Source organism: Electrona antarctica (assembly GCF_951216825.1).
Source record: "Electrona antarctica genome assembly, chromosome: 15".
Classification (NCBI taxonomy): Eukaryota; Metazoa; Chordata; class Actinopteri; order Myctophiformes; family Myctophidae; genus Electrona; species Electrona antarctica.
Window position 1 is genome coordinate 21,470,125 of NC_136796.1, and position 18,752 is coordinate 21,488,876.

At 43.0% G+C, this 18,752-nt stretch overlaps 1 protein-coding gene across 5 annotated transcripts in view; it reads left to right on the top strand.

The window, feature by feature from the left end:
- The first annotated feature begins 1,200 nt into the window (after positions 1-1,200).
- LOC306938778 (ras/Rap GTPase-activating protein SynGAP-like) overlaps positions 1,201-18,752 on the top strand; it is a 66,170-nt gene continuing 48,618 nt past the window's right edge. For all 5 annotated transcript variants that reach the window (XM_079523086.1, XM_079523085.1, XM_079523084.1 and 2 more), the window contains exon 1: positions 1,201-2,239. The gene's annotated coding sequence lies outside the window, so the exon portion shown is untranslated. The remainder of the gene's footprint in view (positions 2,240-18,752) is intronic.

Sequence of the window (18,752 nt, forward strand, 5' to 3'; positions counted from 1 at the left end):
GATTTTTTGAGGCTATATACAGGTTTAATGTTTTGTGTTGGCACCGTTTGTTTTACATCACTATACATCACCTAATCAACATGAGTTAGACTTTAATATATTAGCGCCCCTCACTTCACACGGGTGTGATTTTTTTATTGAGCATGCATGAAGATGGCATTTTTTATTTTATTTTTTGTGAATAAAGTCAGACTGCATGTTATTTTCATATTGCTAATTTATCTAGCCTAAATTGCCTAATAGAATTCGGTTAAAGGACAATCGTTTCAGAGATGTTTCTTTAGTTTTCCCATTTTCCCAGTTTTCCCATTGCCAATAAATATAGACCAGCACAGTTCACTTCAGATTTGATGTAATGATTGCAATCCCTCTGTTTTATTAGTTTCCATGGAGATGGGCATGCATGCGTGTGCACGTGTGACTATGTGTTTGGGTAAGAAGAGCACTAGACCAACCATCAGAAAGATAATTAGATTGAGATTAGTTAACAATTTCCATCAACCCATTTGCATGGCATTTTGTCCAGCCTGTAACTCAACTTTAAAATGTTTTTAATCATGTATGTTGATATAGGCCTATTCGGAGTGAATGCCTATCCTGCCTTTGCAATAAGGATGACTAATCTGTCTACATGTGTTTGTTTCAAAGATATCCAGTTTCTTTAACAAATACCTAGCCTACTCAATGCAGCAAACCGCAATGGATGGTTTTAAAAATAGAATGCACTTTCACTCACTGTCGTTCATTCTGGCATTTAGCCCACTTTTGGGATTCATGGCAGATTTTGATTTTAACGGGAACGCGCGTGTATGCATGCGCGCTGGGGGTGGCGATTGGCAGCAGCAGTATAGGCATATGCCTATTTTATTTTATAACCTAGAACTTTACACAATTCCCTGTACTATTTCAAATGAGTACGCTTTAGTTCCCCGTGTTTTAAATGTGAATAATAATCTTACAAATAATGTTCAGATTTAGATGGCAGTCATATTATCAATTATCATGGCACAGGACAGGTCTGGTTGCTCCTGCGTCCTGCCTTTTGGAGGCGTTGGTTTAAATGTCTATTACGCACTATCTCCGCCCCAGATCGACTGACAGAATTCTCTGATTTCCCAACACATTGCATGCGATGCCATTAATTACCTAATACATACATTTAGGTGCGATTTGCACCAAATGCGCTAGAGAGCAGAGAGAGACACCACATTCTGCACCCGATTCAGCAGCACGCGTCTGGATTTGGATTAATCCTGGGATATTTCGCTCGATGTGGAAGGAACGGAAGCGTTTCGAGATCCGTACTGGCGAGAAACGAGGAGTACCAACAGACAATGAATCACAGAGTATACTGTTTCGGGGTTTGTTGCAGTCAAATACACATCCTCCGGATTTGAAGGCAAACGCGTTGTAAAAAACTACACATCATTATTTTGATGGCTCCTGCCGTGTGGTCTCCGAGGGCGCGCGGGATGTGCAGTAAGCAAGCTATACTGTTCAGAGTTGGCATAGCCAAGCTGCAGCTTTAGGATTGGGCTTCAGCCGCTGAGCCTGCCCTGCACACATTTTAACATAGTTGTACTTAATGTGCAGTCGTGTAATGCTACATACATAGTTTTTTATATTTACCTGTGTGAGCTGAGCAGAAAAAGCATGATCAACTACTTTGCTCTGTCTATTCCCATAGGCTATATTGAATTGTGTATTGGCTCGGATTTTGCGTTTTGTGAAATATGACGCGGGGCTATTCGCAGCTACATATTACAAACACGCACGGAACAAACAAACAATTAAAATGACAAGAATCGTGCTCGGAACTGATTCTCCATCCATGTTACCGAGGAAACTGCATTGGGATCGCAATACAGTTGGAGGCGAGGGGGCAGAGGAAGAAGCGAGAGAGGAGAAGCACACAGGAGGAGCTGCTAACACTGCTGCTGCAAGTAGGCAAGTTTGAGCATTAATGCTTGACTGAAGTCAGTGAAGTCCCGATGAAATTGATGCTATTCGCCGTGCAAAGGATTGGTGGTGCAACGGACACTGACAGCACACTGCAACTGCAAGTTGGCCTGGACAGGATACACTGGCTTTAACTTGAACCTCAAGTCTCAGGTCTAAACTACTACTTTCACCCAGAGAGAAAGCGAACCTGGAACCTCAACCCTTTCCCAAGTGCCCAGGACATATAGTCGTCCTAATGTGACTAAGCTATTGGGAAGCATCTCCTGACAGCCCCCGGGTGAGTGTCATAGTGTCATTATACTAATGCATAAGGGTAGAGACTAGGCTAGGGAGATGGAGCTTACTCAGCCTGCCCTGCATGATGCCACAGTGTGGAGACTAGAGGTAATTGGTCCACTAATGAATGATGTACATGTGCCAAATGCCACTCTTCATCATCAGTGCATTCACACTGGCACATACACAACTACAGGCTAGTACCATTGCTTTTCAATGTATACGTCGGAGATTAAAGCTACAAAGCGACGTGTGTCGCTTTAGTGTGAACATGAACATTATAGTCTATGATGGGAGCCAAGAAGACCAACAAGACTTAATCAGTCAGAATCTTTATCATAGGCAGTAGGCAATGCAATTTGGTGCTTACGTATTGGTGATTACGTATTACTTTGTTTGACAGAGACGGCTCCAACACTTTCTGGGGATTATGTTTGTCTGGTGAACCTTACTCTGCCTAGATGCCAGGCCCGTGGATTGACCTCCTGTGGTGCCTCAGCATTTATAACAGGTTTATCTAATGAAACTGACCTAACCTCTGAATGTTTACAAGCCCTGCCACATGCTGTGAGTGGTCCAGATAAGAATCAGGTGTCAAACATGGCATGATGTCTATACTAATTTGAATAAATATTGTGTGATATTGTCATGGGGGCCCAAGTGGCTTCTCAGCTGTCACCGGGAACCGTAGTGATCACAGTGGATATACAGTTACAGTATTATACTTCAATCCCCACCAACATTGCTCAACTGGTTCAACCCAACATACTTCAATGTACGTCAGTAGCAAAAACAGCCGATGTACAAGACACGTGAGCTTGTAAATCTGGTATTTGTGTCATGTTCCCCATTTTTCACCCAATATGAATCTATTTTTGACAGATGGTTGCTTGTCTTAACCTATAGATGTTATTAGGTCCCCAATGGTACATGGTAGCTAGAATTGGCTTTTTTTCAATTACCTCCTAGGAAGTGTTTAATTTGTTCCACTGCACACTACAGATGGTCCTCTAGCTGCTATGATATGCATTTGCATAGGGACAAGCTTGTGTGTGTGTATCTAGAATCTAGATGGACAGTGTATAGGCATTTAGCTGACCCTCTTATCCATGGAGACTTATACAATGCAAGCAGAGAAAATGCGATGAACCCTAGTCTAAATCTATCTCAACATACTCTACTGTAAATAACATAGATCTTGCATGTGAATTTCATGAAAGGACATATTCAATTCCGCTCAAGTTTTGGAAGTGTTACTCCAGCTCTCCATTTCTGACCGAGCAGGCAAGAAAACATAGCCTAGCTAGCCTGTTAGACACAAATGTATTTTTTGGACACTTCACTGTAGGTAAAGTGTGATGGAGTGTAATGCACCTTCTCCAATGTGTTGTTCAGGTTCAGGTGGTGAGGCACAGATTGCTAAAACTAGGTATAAACAATAATAGTGGTATAAACAATAACCCTAACCCTAAACAAATTGAATCATATTCAGATCTTGGGGTCCACATGGGAATGTCTCCAGCCTATGAAGTCAGTCGTCTATCTATGACATATCATGTTATGACTCCACATTTGGGCAAGATTAGGGGGTTAGCCTAGCCTGGGATCAATACCATTTCCGGGTCTCTGATCCAGTCGGAGCAGAAATAACTTTCCCCTAGTTTAATAACATGATTAGTTTGGTATAACCGTATCATATTTATTTTGGTACTGTATGTCCATCTTTTAACTTGTAGCGAGACAAAACTAATTGATTATGCATTAATCACACAGGCCAGTTTGGAACGAAACGTGTGTGTGTGTGTGTGTGTGTGTGTGTGTGTGTGTGTGTGTGTGTGTGTGTGTGTGTGTGTGTGTGTGTGTGTGTGTGTGTGTGTGTGTGTGTGTGTGTGTGTGTGTGTGTGTGTGTGTGTGTGTGTGTGTGTGTGTGTGTGTGTGTGTGTGTGTGTGTGTGTGTGTGTGTGTGTGTGTGTGTGTGTGTGTGTGTGTCGGTAACGGCAAATAAAACTGACATTAACCGATGGCAGTAGCTGATATTAATCTGTTGTTGACGCATACATTTTGCATCGGCTATGTTGGTTATCTGCAGCCTACCGAGCTGTAGATTATGAACATTTATTTCTTGTATTGTATATGTACTTAATCCTCTGACACAAAAGGGGGAAATAAAAACGAAATAAACATATATCGGTGTATATATATAATTATCGGCTAAATTGTTATTTTAAACATCGGTATCAGCCAAGAATTTGGTGCATCCCTAATATACATTATACATCCCTAATATACATTAGTCTTTATAATTATTACAACTGTTTTTAATGATAGAAAACCGGATCGCTACGGTGGCACAGTCGGTAGTGCTGTCGCTTCACAGCTAGAAGGTCCTGGGTTCGATTTCCGCTCGGGACACTGTGGGCACTGGCGGCGTGTCCTCTCCTCAGCGTCATCAGTGCCCATACCCAAGGCGGAGTCCCCTAGGGTAGGTACCCTCACAAAAAACATGCAGTAATCCTGGTTTCTAAACTGCCTCCCCCCTGGCCAGCCTGATGGAGGGGAAAGGAACTGGTTGGAATAACGTGTTCCTTCCACCCGCTATGTCCAACCAGGGAAACTCCCCCCTGTCAGGTGTAAAGGAGCAACTTGGACACTCATGCATGAAGGAAGCATGAGTTCAAGTCCGTTGCTCTCCCCAGGTTGGCGGAGGGTGTGTAGAGCCCAGGATCACATTAGATTGACACAGGGGTGAAAAATGGGTTACAAAATAGTGGGATAAAAAATATTAAAAAAAAAAAAAGAACTGGATCGCTAAAATCCATTTTTTGACTGGCCGTTGCTAGGCAACGCCTTGCTCAGAGCTCCTGGACATGTTTTGCGCATGTGCGCAGCCATTCACTTCCTTGTTTACGTGCCAACAAAACTAGCTATTATCTCTGAATCTACAGCGCTCTCCATGGTTTTGACCAGAATGCTGATGTTCTGTCCTAATTTCTGATTTAACCAAGCATCTTGTTTGGAATATTAGTGCTTCTGAAGAGATATCAGACTTATTTTCAGATTTAGCACAAGGTACTAATGGAATATTATCATTATGGTTTTGGGGGGAAATGGAAGGCGGGGCTTTTCAGAGTAAAATCATATTACATTACTGTGTTGCTTGCCATAAATGGCAGATCCACAACTCCACAACGTAGCTCTCCACCACACCAATGTCGGTGGCGCTAAGTATTGGACATTGCTGTTTAAAGGTATACTACATCTGTCTATCGCAAGTTGTACTGAAGCATTGACCGTCGGATAGCAGCGGGCTTGATGTTGAAAAAGATATCAAGCCATATGCTATTTTTATCTCCATAGTAGCCGTCTGTCGGTGTCGGCTCTCAGGTGCATTCAGCTACTTCTTTTCATACCTTACAATCTGACTGATCTCCTGACTTAATTTGACTGCCAGTTTGTACAGTAAACGGTGGTAGTTTGTTTGGTGGAGAGCTACATTTAACTGCTACATATAGTATTTATCTGGTTTGTCCCATGTATTGCCACATTATTCAAAACAATTTTAACACCATCAGTGAATGTTCTAAAGACCTGTCCTTTCTTTATGCATTTAAAGCATAACATTAACGTAAGTGATGAAACTTCTCAAAATATACGAGGCTAATATAGTCAAATATAGTCCAATGTTGGTGGATACTTACAGAAAATGAATCATACGCTTCCCTAAAACAGTGGTGGAAAGATAAAGAAATACAGTATTCTACATTGTACTTCTTCCACCACTGCCCTAAAATTTTATTTATTTTATTGCAAGTTGGGCAGATCAAGTTCTGGAAGTAGCTTTCCACTGCACTCTCACTCTGACATTTAACTACTCACACATCCACACTGATTTTTCAGACTTTATGAGAACCCTCCATCTATGTAACATTGACTCTGCCCTATTGCTATCTTTGGGGAGTCAATTCTTTACCTAGAGTGTCGAAAACCAGGAGAAAAGGAATAGGCCTACATACCAGATTTGGAATACATTTTCGAAATCCTTTTTCTTTTCTTTTTTTGTGAATTTATATTTCTACGATCCTAGATAATGCAGCTTTATGTGGAAGATTGTGGAGCAAAGCAGCCACGCTTGTTGCAACCTTGACAACTTGCCATGACCTAACATTTTACTGTCAATGCATTGTAGGCTTATTGGGATGTAACAGCCCAAGCCTGGCTAGGCGTTCTGCTGTAAATGTTTCACCATTTCACCTATATCTATTTACTAATGGTTCATGCATTATGCAAACGTGACCGGCTGGTCAGGTGCTGAAGTGATGAGATGACCAGATCAGACTTTAAGTCTTCTTTTATATTGTGTTACTGTAGCTGTGTTTCATCCTTCTTGTGGTGCTGCTGTGCTGTGACAAGTGAATTTCCCTCAGGATCAGTATTAAAGGTGCGAAATGTGCACATTTTGGGAAAGAAATACACATCATACTTTCTGTTGACATTAGCTACACTATATGACGGTTTGAGCAGACAACTAGAAATAGGCCAAGGGAAGTTATGCTTTTTGCTTACCATCTTTTTGTTCTGGGAAGCTTACCATCTTTTTATTCTGGATTCACACAATCAGCCTGTAGCTTTTACGTGACGATTGCTGTAGCCATATTGCAAGTCCGTTTTTGCACTCTTGAGTTAAAGTAACACTTGTTCCGAGTCAGGTTTAGATTGTATTATTGGGGTGACCGTTACCAGTCGAGACCTGTTCTCTGGCTGACACAGACCAGAAGGTTTCCTCTATTTGAATGGACTCAGGGCTGCTTTCAGCAACCCTCTGTCATGCAACCCATCTTGTTTTCTTTTGCCTTTTATTTTCAGGCCATCTATTTTTATTCCAGTCCATCTATTTCCACCCGCAGGAATCCAATTCACCCCCAGGGAATACACTTGTCATATTTATCCTCCTGATGATGTTCCCCTGCCTCCAGCTTAGTACCATCTGATGCTATACCATCTGTATAGTGTGTAGTCATCAACACTCTTGGTGAACACTGCTAGTGAATTGCACTCTCTTCCTTATCTGGTCATCTCAATGCAGTGCAGTTGTTGCACCACTCTTAACAGTTTAATGGCCCCAGACGGAGATCACCGTCAAGTTCAAGTGCACGGTCAAGGTGCCCGAGACGGAGATTGATAAATAGGACGGAGATTAATGATATCAAAACCGGTCGCATCGCTCCACAGCCTAGGAGCGCTTGTTGCCCAATCCTCGGTGTTGCACAACAGTGACATGTCATCGAAAATGTTCCCTGCCTGTTTAGCGGACGAAAACGAAAATCTTAAAACGTTCATAACTCGCAATCTAAATCATCCCGTCTAAATATGAAAACAGATCCTGTGTTAGACGGCGCTCCGCGGTCCAGTCGCTAGCCGCGATAGATTTATTCTTACCTCCCGTTGTTGTCGATCGACTCTAGAGTGGTGTGGCTATTGTTAGCTGCTACACAGACATTCACAACAACTTCCGGTCCGCCGGTAAAAGTGGTCCGGGCGCTATAAATGATGGGCACATTTTATTAATGGATTAAATAGGCCCGGGCCCTCAACGTGTTAACCTTGAGGTGAAGAAAATGCCAGCACTCATTATATGTCCTTTTACATTATTTTATTTACCTCTGAGAATGAAAACGTACGCTTTTCGGCCTGTATGGCCTTCCTCAGCGTTTGTCACTGGCACTGTGCTGGCATTTTCTTCACCTCAGCTTATATCTTCGAGCCTTGCACCTAGAAGGATTTTGTTTGAACCTGGAGTGCTGCGGGTTGTCTGTCTGCTACGGCAGTACTTTTCTACCACCCTCTAACCTCCCTTTAATCTGCCATCTCACTATCTATCACCCAACCTGGCTGGTAGTCTAGTCTGCTCTCCACCTCACAAACTCTTTCCTTCTCTCCATCATCACTTTTTCTTTTTTCATTTATTTATGGAGATTGACAGAAGGAAAACTGGCAGGATTCAGTCTCATGGTTAATATACTGTATAGCCCCAATTTCTCTCCAGTTTAGTCATTGCCAGTTCTCCACTTGTGCAATATATTCCCTGTCTGTCACTGCCAACACCTACTTGTTGGTCTTGTGGCAGGTGTCCCCATGTCTCTTCTGATACACATGGAGTCGCCAGCCGCTTCTCTTCACCTGCCCGTGAGGAGTATCTCTGGGAGGGCCTGCGTGTGGAGAAACACGCCATCCCTCCCAGTTCTGCTCCCTGCTGAACAAACACCCACCAAACCCTACTCTAGGAGTCCCTAGTGCAGTGACCGAGAATGCCCTCCCCATACCATACCAGCTTCCCTCCCACAAGTATGGCTAATTGTGTTTGTCAGAGCGCCGGGCCATGGCAATGTGCAGGAACACCAGTCTCCACGGTAGTAGGAACCTTAACCCTGAGTGTGACCCGGAAGCACCAAGCTTGTCATGTGACAAACATTAGGCTTTAGATGGGCAGATGTGTCATGTGTGGTTCTGGCGGCATGCATCTCGCCATACAGTATATCACATAATAAGGAACTTCTTCCCTTTAATGACTCAAAACTATTTTAGATTTACGATATTTGTATCAGAGACAGATGCTTCTTTGCAAACAAAGTCCTGTGTTCCTCAGTTTCCCGTAAGCCTCTATAAGGCAAGTTGTAACCGGGTGGCCTACCCTGTCAGTCAGTCAGCATGGTTTCTTAGTTCCTAGGTTACCCTCTTCCTCACTGACTATAATCAACTAAGCCCAGTCTGGTGATAACTCAATCCAAGGACTCCATTTAATTCTCTGCCATGTCCTTGACATATCTCGGTGGCCTCCCTAGCTCTCTATAGTAAAAAGAAGCTTAACAAAACGAACCCCTCCAAATGAACCTCTTTATTTACTTCCCTCTTCAGAGATCCATTAGCACCCTCTGAGTCATGTGGTTTTCAATTTCCTAGAGTTTCATCATGACATTTTCAAGATATATTTATTTATTTTTTGCCTAATTTGTATTCTTTTTTGTTGTATCCTACATCAGATATTTCTACTCTTATCTGTGTTCTATTTATGTACTTGGATCAAAGAAATGTTCTCCATCCCTTCCAAGAGAAGGATCAGAAATGTACTTGGATCAAAGAAATGTTCTCCATCCCTTCCAAGAGAAGGATCAGAAAAATAATTTTGCTGATCATGGGGAAACCCGTGCCTTATAGACAATAGCAGTGCATGCACACAAACTATACTACAACTGCTTCCAGGTAATTCTTTCTTTCCTGTGTCCGCATATATACGTAGGTGGCGTCATATCCCAGGTCCGTATATATACGTACCCCAACGTATACTCCGTCTATATAATGGTTGAGGCCTACGGAAGCTTTTAACATTGGTCCGGCTCCTATGGCAACGCCCCACCGTTCCAACTATGGGTTTGAAAAACTAATCACAGGCCCGGGCGGCTGGCGTAGCCGTCTTTTAAAGTGAACGCGTATGGTGGCACTGGGAAAAAAAAAAAAACATACTCTCTCCCCATGCCTTAGTACAGGTCTTGGTCTTGGTAGGATCCACCTGGTATAAAGGGCAGGTTGGGATGTGGCGAGTTTAGCAACAGACAACAGCCAGGTTGAGTTGTTTTGTCCTTTTGTCTGCAGTAAATGCATATTTTTTCAAGACTTCATTTTGATATTTTTTGTGATTAACCTATGAATTTGGCATAGGCCTGCACTGTAAATACGGCACAGTACCTTTTGTTTTGGTTGTTTGGGAGAAATGAATATACCCTGTACTGTACTCGTACTGTGCTATAGTGTACTGTACTCGTACTGTGCTGTTATCATACTGTACTCGTAATAGTACTGTACTGTACTGTACTACTTCGTATTGTACTGTACTACTCCATACTGTACCGTACTGTACTACTCCGTACTGTACTACTCCATACTGTACTACTCTGTATTGTACTGTACTGTACTACTCTGTACTGTACTGTACTACTCCATACTGTACTGTACTACTCTGTATTGTACTGTACGTACTACTCTGTATTGTACTGTACTGTACTACTGTGTGTGTGTGTGTGTGTGTGTGTGTGATGCTGTCAACAGTGCCATCCAGTGGTATTGGCGAGGTGTTTCAGCTGTCCGTGCTCGTACATACATACATACATACATACATGCATACATATATGAGGGACACACAGCTGCATATAGGAGTGGCTAGCACCACTCAAAAACTGATGACACAAGGAAAGTTTCAAATGTTTAGTGGGTTACCAATTGCCATTCTAATGGCATTCCCACAGTGCATTGCAATCAATTATAATGCAGTAACTCATGAACATGAACCTGCATTATGAACTAGCTTTTTGGCTTGCAAAATATCTGTTGAGTTGTGAATGCTGGAGATATGTTTTGGTTTGTTTCTCTTCCTCTAAACTGTATTAGCATTTCATGAACTTGAGCCTTCCACTGGCTCAGCCACCCACTCAACTGCTTGCTGACAAATACTGTATCCTCAAGACCTCAACCCATACACTGACCCCTTACTTCCAAACCTTAAGCTCCTGTGTGTAGTCCTTATTCATTTTGAGTTATTAAAATACTCTCTTGTGTGTCCTGGGAAACACCCAGCAGTGTTGGCTTGTGCTTAATGACCTTGTATTTGTGTGACTGTCTTCCCTTTTTATTTGAATATTATGTCTTGTCTTGGTACTGATCCAGTTCCTTTTTCAGCATTTGATTTCAACGCCATGCATTTAGGCATGCACACATGGTCAGGATGATTTGCTGCAGTTCAAACCTTGCATCAGAACGGGGAAGAAAGATGATTTAAGTGACTTTGAACGTGGCCTGAACTGTTGATACAAGACAGGATAGAGCCATTCTTTGATGCCAAATTCTGACCCTAACATCCAAATGTTGCAGCAGAAATTTAGACTCATCTGACCAGGCAGCATTTTCCCCAATCTTCTATATTGTCCAATTTTTGGTGAGCTTGTGCAAATCGTAGCCTTAGTTTCCTGTTCTTAACTAAAATACTCTGGGCAAGTTATGCGTGTGAGAAAGCAGTGCAAGCAGAATCCCAGCAGCAACAATCCAGTATCAAGGTGCACTGCTCAACAACAATGTCATGAAAGTGAGAAAACAGCCAGCACACGTCCTTTTCACATTGTATGTCCCTCTCCGTGGACAGAGCAACGGAGGTGTTCTAACCTCACGAGTCCTCAGTGTTGTGAAAAGGACATTTATTAATTGTCTGCTGGCTGTTTTGTGTTTTCTCACTTTCTAGTTATGGGCGCTGCCCATAACATCCATTACTCTGACTATGTGGCTTCGTGTGCGGTTAGGGTTGGGGTCAGGGTTAATAATGCGGCGAGTCGGACCAACTCGCCGTCAGAATAATGAGCCGCCGGACTAATGACATTAACACGGCACCCTAATTACACTGTCCATAGAACTAAAAGGCTAATCATTTCCAGCAAGCAGTGCCTCTGGTTGGTTTGACTGGGCGTTAAAACAAACATGGTTGTTTCAAGTTTCTTTATATGATAAACTCCTTGAGACTGTCTCGTTTTAGAGAAGGTCCCAACATGAATACTGTACATGTCACAGTTGTTGCATACTATAGTAGACAAAACAAATCTTATATATTGTATAACTACATGCATGATCAAAACAAAATGTACAATAACCATTGTGAATCTTAAAAAACATAAAAAGTAAAATAATATTAAAACAATAATGAAACCCATTTTATGATGGTATGATTGCAGGTTTACCGATAATCCAATAGGCCTATACATTTGAGCTGGTAACAAGTTGTGAGCAAGTCATAAATCGTGACGCATGCTGAGCATTCGGAAGCACCACCTACGCCCGTGCTCCGCAGCCATGATAACGTCACCGACCCTACCTGTGTGTTTTCAACACAGCTCCGTGTATTCCCTTTCCATGATGCAATGTCCCGAGAATATGCATGGACAGTGGACACACAACATTCCCAACACGGAGCAGCGGACACACAACATTCACAGAGAAACAACAAAACGAACAGCAACAACAACACAACCTGCCCAGCACGGAAAACACACGGTCAGTGGGCACTCACTTGGATCGCACTGCGACACAGATCCGTGGCGCTAGACGTGAGAGCTTCTAGTAACATACAACTTCAAAGTAAGAGGACAGTGTGTTTTAAAAACTGGGAATGTCACAACTGGGGTAGCCTCGGAAACCGCAGGTATTTTGTTTTCAATGTAAAAATAAAGCCTGGGCGAACGATCCAGGAAATGTGGCATAAGAGTGAATCTTGTATTTCGCTAAACCAATAACAGTGCAGACATCCATCCATCTTCAACCACTTATCCGTAGTCTGTTTGCGGGGGCGACAGCTCCACCAGAGAACTCCAGACACCCCTTTCCAGAGCAACATTAGTAACTTCCTCGTGGGGGATCCCGAGGCGTTCCAAGGCCAGTGAGTCGATGTGATCCCTCCATCTGCGCCTTGGTCTGCACGGGGGTCTCCTCCCAGTGGGACGTGCCTCGAGGACCTCCCTAGGGAGACGCTTGAGAGGCATCCTAACCAGATGCCCGAACAACCTAAGCTGGCTCCTTTCTAGGTGAAGAAGCAGCGACTCTACTCCGAGTCTTTCTCAAGTGACTGAACTTCTCACCCTATCTCTAAGGGAGATGCCAGCCACCCATCAAAGAAAACTAATTTTGTCCGCTTGTATTCACGACCTTATTCTTTCGGTCATGACCCACACTTCATGACCACAGGAGAGTAGGAACGAAGATTTCTTGGTAGACAGAGAGCTTTGCCTTCTGGCTCAGCTCTCTTTTCGTCACAACAGTGCGGTACAGCGACTGCAATACCGCCTCTGCTGCTCTGATTCTCCGGCTGATCTCCTTCTCCGTCCTCCCCTCACTCGTGAACAACACCCCGAGATACTTAAACTCCTTCACCTGGGGTAATGTGTACAGTGCAAACAGTGCAGTCAAATTTGGTGACGTCAGTGTTCTCCGCTGCATTCTACTGGGGAGGGGTTGGAGGAGGAGAGGGGAGGCAGGCTCATAGGTTGGTGAACCAATAGGCATAGTCTACGTCTGTTTCCAGTGCTGTTTGTTCCGCCCCTCTAGCTACAACTGGGGTTGTCCGTTGATGGGGTGTCTTTTTATCATTGGGGAGAGAAACTGGGAAAGATGGGGGGAGCCTCTACACACGGTACTCTCTTCTGATGAAATACCTAGGCTGTAGTGTACGTTGAAACAAAGCGGCTGGCGACCCCACATGCATCAGAGGAGGCATGTGGTAGTCTGTCTACTCTCTCTCCAAGCCAACAGTGGGGGTTGGCAGAGACGGGGACTGCAGTACACATGGGGGGTATTTGCCATTTTGGCGATGACGAAATTGGGGAAATCAACAAAACTCCCACCCTTATTCACAGCATCTCTAATGTATTAGGCCTAACAGAATAATACTTTGGTCTCCGGTTGCCAACCGACTCTATTTTTATTGGCATTTGGTGAAGAAGAAAAAAAAGACAGAATCCGACCGAGTCAGACCAAAAAGGTATTTGATCACTAAAATTCTCTTTGGTGAGACCACCTGGTCGCGCAAAGTCAAAATAAAGTTTTCTTTCAGGCTGTCAACGTTAACGCATTAATCGTGCGTTAACGCAAATGTAACTCATTTTAACGGCGTCAATTTATAACGTAATGCACGGTGAAGATAGACATGCATGCATTTTGCATTCCTCCACGATAGCCCCTCCTCTCTCTCTCACTCCGCTCTGCTCTCTCATTCAGCAGGCAGCTCTGTGTGACTGCTCATCATAGCTGCAGCTAGTTGTCAGAGCTGCAGAGCAGAGCAGCCGTTGTGGTCATTATTAATTAATTTGCTCCACGTGTAAGATCAGATGCTCTTTGAAGTGGGCATTGGTCAAAAACAAAATCTCAGACAGTTTTGTTTGACAAAGATAGCAGTTGTGAAGCTACACTCATGCTAATGTTGACTGCTAAAGCTAACAACAGACATGTGTGTGTCAGCTAAATGATGGAGAGTTATTTAGAGGGGTAAAAAATAAATATAATAAAATAAATTCCCTACCTACTCAGCCCAAAAATGACAGCCAATCGGAAACCAAAGTATTATTTTGTTAGGCCTTACACTCTGTAAAGCACCGACCATTACACCGATCCTAGTCCTGAACGGAATTACACCATCATCAAAGGTAGAAACTTGAGGCCGATACTAAAAATTATGTATAATTTGGCTGCCGACCCCCATCTAAAAATACTTCGTTCCAGGGACCCTCTGGAAGATCTTGTATAGCCTATCTGCTATTTTTGTATAACCAAAGTATAAAATAATGGTTAAAGTGGTTACACAGATTATTTCTTTCCTGGTTTTAATGGGGTAAAATGGGAGTCTGACCCTGACTTTCCAGGAATCAACAACTCTTCTCCACCTTGCATTTCCTGTTTCCTGGAGCCTGTTTTCATCTGAATAGAAGCTGTGCGCCCATGTCAGAAAACCACCTCTCCACATGCCTCCGCCAAGACGGAGTTCTGAGGGCCCTAATTAGTGAATTGTACCTTCATACATCATTTGCCGATCAATCGGACTTGTCTTCGCTCTCTGTGGGAGCTCTGAGATTTGCTTATGAAAAATAATATGACAGCCAGCCATATAATTCAACTGCGCAGAGCATTGTCTCGTCCACACTACAAACAACACATTCTTTTGGTGTTAAGCTCCTACTGGCCTGTTAGAAATGGGCGAACAAGCAGCAGATTGCGTGCATGGTTCACTTGAAGCTGATTATTACAGTATAGTCTAATGTAAAGTTGTGCTGTTCCATCCTTGTTCTAACCGCCAATCAGATTGTTTTTATTTATTTATTTTGTTTCACACATGAATGTCTTGCAGACCAAATAGAGTACCAAAGACTGATTCTCTCTAGGTCATAAAGAAATATTCCAATTCAAAAATACCCATTGCGTTTAAAAAATGTCTTTAAAGCAGCAATCCAGATTTTTCATGTCCTACCCATGGACTTGAACTGGGGTCTCCTGCATGAGTGCCGGAATTATTGCTGAGCTATTACAGAAATCCCATTTGGGCAAAGGAAAAATTGCGTTTGGCCTTCATGCAATACCACTTGTCATATAGATTTCTCAATGGAAGAGCAGGTTGACCAACTACATCCACCACAGTTGTTAGTAATGTTAAAGATCAGAGTGCCGTGATTCTTTTCCGCCCTAAATCATGATCATCAGGTATTATTATTATTTAAGGAGGAAGATTTCTGTTCAAAAGTGTACAGTATTTGTTAAAATGTTATTTTTATGTGGACACGCCCACCAGTTCATTATGTATGCCTGGTTTGCCTGGTGGGTGATGATGGGTGGTGATCCACCTGAACTGAAGCTGCACCGACCATAGATATTTACAAAAAATAGATGCCTCATTGGCCACTGCAGTTCGTTGGAGCCATGTGTATTTGAAGGAGGGGCGGAACAATTCACACTGGGGGAGGAAGTATGCCGAAAGTGTGGAAGGCATGCTACGTCGCGCTGCCACTCAAGTGATTACTGGCCAATCACAGCGCATCTTTTCCAGGACTTATCAGACCCAAACATGCGCTCTGTGATGCACGCTCATGCTTCTGCGGTGCTTCGCAAGGAATCTCGGGAAGGTTTTGCCCTCCCTTGAGCACATACGCTCCAGAGCCGGAAAGGGCGTCTACCTTTATATGTCTATGGCACCGACAGCTGTTGTTGTATGATAAAGGGGCAGGGGTTAGGGGAGGGGATGATATTGTGATGTCACCATATCACTGTTTTTTTTTCATTGGCACGTTTGACTGTCAAAGTTTCAGCCTACATATACAAAGGGAAGACATCATTGCACATAACCAAGGGGTCTAATCAAGTACTGTCACCTCATAAACACATGAAAAACTGGAATAAATGCAAAAATCACAGCACTCCATCTTTAACATACTCTACCATGTTTTAGTCACTAAATAAGTTATGGATTGCAGCTTTAATGCTATGTTTACAAAACCTGTGCCCGGTATTTGTCAAGTACAAGTGCACTTACCGTTATCATACATTCTTTGTTTTCCATTTACCAATCCTAACTATTGGGAGCCGTGGCTACCACATGCCGAGGCGGAAAGCAGTATTGGGGGCTAAAAGTGTCTTGCTCAGGGGCAAGTGCTGAATGGCCTTCATGTTTGAGTAAATGGTCACACCCCCCTCCTAAGTAAGTAGACCACGATGGAGGTGCACCGTCTCAAGAGAAGTTGAGACACGAGAGATGCCGACGAGCGCACTAAAGTGCGGGAGTTGCCGTGTCGAACGTTGCAAAGTTTGCTTAGCCGGCTCAGCCCTGTTTGAGTTGCGGCCAGTCTATCATGTTCTGGCAGGAGCGTTTCCCCCGACTGCCACGCTACTGGCCAATCACAGCACATCCTTACTCGAACGTGAAGGCCATTCAGCACTCGCTGCTGAGTGAAACATTGACGCATGCACTGGGGTCAAGGGTAAAGACCTTCCGATTGCCAGACAGCCTCAGTCTCTATACTGTATACCCACTCAGCCATGGCCGCCCTGGCGCCCCATGTACCAAACAAGACAAAACAACAGACATTTCAGAGTTTGCATGGAGACAATGGAGTGTGTACACCTGGAGAGAAGTTAATTAAGGTGTATGTGTGCGCGTGCGTCTCTCTCTCTCTCTCTCTCTCTCTCTCTCTGAGAATAGGCCTACACATCTTACTAATTTTACTCAGAAATGTCCCATATTTCATTATTTTTAATCCGGCCACACAAGGGATTTGTTTTCACTCACTGCCACAACACCTCCCCCTGCAGTGACTTTGCAGCAGTCATTTTTAGCATCCCTCCCTCTAACAATTGAGCTCATTTTATTTAAGGATGCATATAATACCTGATATATATACTTCGCATGACGGTGTAAGAATTAGGAATAATGAGTGCAAGTGACAGCTGCCATAGTATCATCTAGTTATGCTGATGACCATGCTGACAGAAAAGTGGAGATATGGAGAGATGTTTAGAGTTTAGTAGGAAATTAGGAATGCCAAATTTTTAACACCAAAGTACCAAAACAATGTAATTAATTCGTAAACATTATCCTGAAATATAATTTTGGTACTATCATTGGTATTCACATACTCACCTTTTATCATTACCTAGCTCAGGGGTTCTCAACCCGTGGGTCGCGACCCCTCGGGGGGTCGCCAAATTATTTTGGGGGGTCCCCAAATAAATAAAAAAAAAACGTTTTTTTTTCGTTTTTTTATGCAACTGAATGGCTGGAAAATGGAAATGAAGAGTTTACATATAGTACACATAGTACATGCATACACCTATTTATTTATGGTGTATTGTCTCTATTATTAAGGTTATTGTAGCAGTCCATTTATATTGGGGGTCGGGAGGGGGCGGGGCGGGGGTCCCGAGACGTTGCCAAAGCATTTTCGGGGGTCCCCGGCCAAAAACGTTGAGAACCCCTGACCTAGCTGACCATTTAATTGCACAAAATAATTTGATCACTTTGGAAATGAACTATAACATCTGTGGGTTTGTCATACTATACTGATGAATACAGCATGTTAGCATAACGATGAAGACATTGGAACTTGTTTTTCCACTTTCCGTTGGTAAAACGGCGAGTTCTCCGGTATACGGAGATATATACATTCAGGAGTGTCATTGTCTGTTATTGTATAGAGGGGAATAGGCGCTGCACTATGTAACACGACACTCATTAGTACGTCTCAGAGAGAATTTGGGTATTGCTATTTTTAGCACCATCTTAGGTTATCCGGTTGGACCCAGTTCATAATTTTTGAATGAAGTGCCTTCATCATTTTTGAATGAAGACCTATTTACCAACTGATTGGCACTGAATCATTTCTTCTGGGGATGTACTTGAGACTTTGCAATCATTATCCAGTATTGCTTGCTTTGATGATGGCACGATCTATGGTGAGTGTGCAAATGGAACCAAATGGACCTGTACAGGTCTATTTGGTTCCATTTGTACACTCTCAAGAGCTATGGAGGTCCTTGAAAATAAAACGTTTGAGAACCACTGCCAGTGGACTCACTAATGTTCCATACATAGTGTCATAGTAAATTAGTGTCGTACATATTCTAAAAAGAAAAAAGAAAAACCTGGAGACTGACGTTCAGTGATTGGGTCTTATGATCAAAATGTGAACTATCATGGTGTGTAAAACACATCTAAAATATGCCACGGACGTGTACAGACATATTGATAACCCATAGTTGGCAGAGGGAGTGTAGAGAGCCCAGGATTACATTAGATAATAGACACTCACTGGGTGAAAAAATGCGTTACAAAATCGTGGGATAAAAATTAGAAAAGAAAAAAAAGTGGATGCTTGGTGTGAAGAGGGAGAGGAATAGAATCTACATTCCCACTGTGAAGACAGAGTTTCAGGAATAAAGGCGTGTCGAAG